The sequence below is a fragment of the Lontra canadensis genome, unplaced genomic scaffold (genome assembly GCF_010015895.1).
Source record: "Lontra canadensis isolate GAN:19392208 unplaced genomic scaffold, GSC_riverotter_1.0 scaffold746, whole genome shotgun sequence".
In the NCBI taxonomy this organism is placed as follows: Eukaryota; Metazoa; Chordata; class Mammalia; order Carnivora; family Mustelidae; genus Lontra; species Lontra canadensis.
The window spans coordinates 1-2862 of NW_022631730.1; the positions used below are offsets into that span (position 1 = coordinate 1).

General features: G+C 41.5%; 1 pseudogene; it reads left to right on the top strand.

Moving 5' to 3' along the window:
* The first annotated feature begins 1011 nt into the window (after nucleotides 1-1011).
* On the top strand, nucleotides 1012-2271 carry LOC116863235 (annotated as a pseudogene).
* Nucleotides 2272-2862: the final 591 nt, after the last annotated feature.

Below are 2862 nucleotides of genomic sequence, written 5' to 3' on the forward strand. Positions count from 1 at the left end.
TGGTTTTTTGGGGTTTTTTTTAAAGATTTTATTTATTTGACAGAGAGAGATCACAAGTAGGCAGAGAGGCAGGCAGAGAGAGAGGAAGGGAAGCAGGCTCCCTGCCGAGCAGAGAACCCGATGCGGAACTCGATCCCAGGACCCTGATATCATGACCTGAGCTAAAGGCAGAGGCTTAACCCACTGAGCCACCCAGGTGCCCCAGGGCTAATATTCTTAATATATAAATAACTCTTAAAACCAAAGAGAAAGAGATCAAAACCCAATGGTAAAGTATGAAATAGACTTGAGTAGAAGCTCACGTATATTTTTTTAAAAAGATAAAAGTGATTCTTTATACGTTTTTTGAAAGTTCAAACATAAATAGAGAAATATAAATTAAAATAATGTCATTTCTCAGCCATCATATGGATAAAAACTAAAAAGTATGACAACATATCCTCTTGGTAAGCCTATGTATGGTTAAACAAGGACTCTCCTGGATTGTTAGTGAGAATAAGAACTGGCACAGTCCTTCTGGTGGGAGAGTTAACAATATATAACAAGACTGTATATGTGCTTGTCGTTTGATCCAGCAGTCCCACTTCTGGGAATCTGTTCTGAAAGATACACCTCCAATAGTAGGCTTGCACAAGGTTCTTCCCTACAGCGTTATTTGATTTGTACAATATTGGAAACAACTTAAATGCTTGTACACAGGAGAGTGTTTGATTAAAATATGGTGCATCTTCCCAGCAGAGTACTAAGAAACTGTGGAAAAGAATGAGGAAGACCTCAATCAAATAATATAGGGTAATTTCCAAGACATATTATTAGCGTTAAAAAAGTGTGGTATACAGACTGCCAGGTATGACCACTGGGAGAGGATGGAGGCTGCTGTGTCACACGAACAGTGCCCATACAGAGGGAGCGATGCAGAGAGGGGACACAGGGTTATTGCTGGGTGTGCCCTTACTTTCTCCCGTGCCTGTCCAGGTTCACGCCCATAGCCCCCTTGCAGAAATGCTTGAGGACCTACTATCTTTCACCAGATGAGTCCACTGTCCAGGGGACTGGTTCCTCATCTCACTCAGGCTTATGCCAAGATGTAAAATTTGGTGCAGATGTCTGAGCCTTAATGCTTCAAAGTATAGTAGACCTTTCAGTAGATGCTGGGTGATTACTAGTGATTATTAGTGATTGAGAAGTCCCAGAATATGGTGGGACCATTGCAAAGTCAGTTGACCTAAGGGTAAATGTAACAATATGTGAATTATGCTTGTTCAACACATTGCCACTAACACAAATGAAAAGGCCAAAGATCCAAGACCACTGCTACCAGATCAGTATCCTGTCTGGCCAAGTAAGGCTTAGAGAAGGCTAGCAGAGGTGCTAATCCCGTGGAAATTGGAATAGGTGTGATGTTAGCTGTAGATGCTGTGATTGCTGAATTTAAGAAACAATCCAAAACTGTGTTGACCCCCAAAGAAATTGCTTAGGTTGCTGTGATTTCTGCAAACAAAGAAATTGGCAATATCATTTCTGATATGGTAGAAAAGATTGAAAGGAAGGATGTAATCCCAAATAAAGAAGGAAAACACTGAATGATGAATCATAAATTATTAAGTTGAGGTTTCTCTATACTTTGTATACATCAAAAGCTCAGAAATGTGAACGCCTATGTTATATTGAGGGAAAAGAAGATGTCTAGTGTCTGGTCCATTACACCTGCCCTTGAAATTGCCAGTGCTCCTTGTAAGCTCTTGGTCATAAAAGCTAAAGATGTTAATGAACAAGCTCTAAATTCACACATTTTGAATAGGCCAAAAGGTGGTCTTCAGATTAGAGTGGTCAGATCTCCAGGTTTTGGTGACAGTAGAAAAACCTACTTAAACACTTGGCTATTGATGCTGGCCGTTCGATGTTCAGAGATCTTGATGATCTTGATGATGTTCAGCTTTATGACTTAGGAAAAGTTGGAAATGTCACTATGACCAAAGATGAACCCATGTGCTAGAAAGGAAAAGATAATGGGCTCAAATTGAAAGACCTATGCAGGAAATCCCTGAGCAGTGGCATGCCATAACCAACAATCATGAAAAGGAAACACTGAATGAAGAAGATCTTGAAACACTTGCAGATGGAGTCGCTCTGCTGAAGATTGGTGGGACAAGCGATGTGGAAGTGAATGGAAAGAATGAGCTGCGGGTGCCCTCAAAGCTGCAGCGGGGTGCTGTGGAAGAAGGCATTGTTGTGCGAGGGGGTCTGAGACTCACTAATTCCAGCAAATGAAGACTTTTTTTTTAGACTTTTTAAAAATTCATTTGAGAGAGATACAGAGACAGAGACAGCACAGGCAGGGGAAGAGGCAGAGGGAGAGGGAGAAGCAGACTCCCCGCTGAGCAGAGAGCTCACCATGGGGCTCTATCCCAAGACCTGGAGATCATGTCCTGATCCGAAGGCAGATGCTTAACCATCTGAGCCACCCAGGCGCCCCAGTATTTCTTTTAATAATACAGAAATGTTTAAAAGAACGCTCAAATTTTTGCAAAGATTATTGCTAGGAATGTAGATGTTGAAGGATGATCGATAGTTGAGACAACTATGCTAAGTTCCTCCAAAGTAGTTTGTGATGCTCTGCTTGGAGGTTCTGCGAATGTGGTGGAGAAAGGAATCATTGATCCAGCGAAGGTTATAGGAGCTCTTTTATCGGTAAGTGGAACGGTCAGGGAGGAATTATGTTCTGCTGCAGCAATGCTAATAAACTCTGACAGGATGCTCGGGGCAATGTTTCACACCAGTAATTTCAGAGAAGTCAGTTAAAGAAAATGAAAAGGCTGGCTGATGTTAAGAAATTCACTATAATCATTAGTTCCTAGTTTC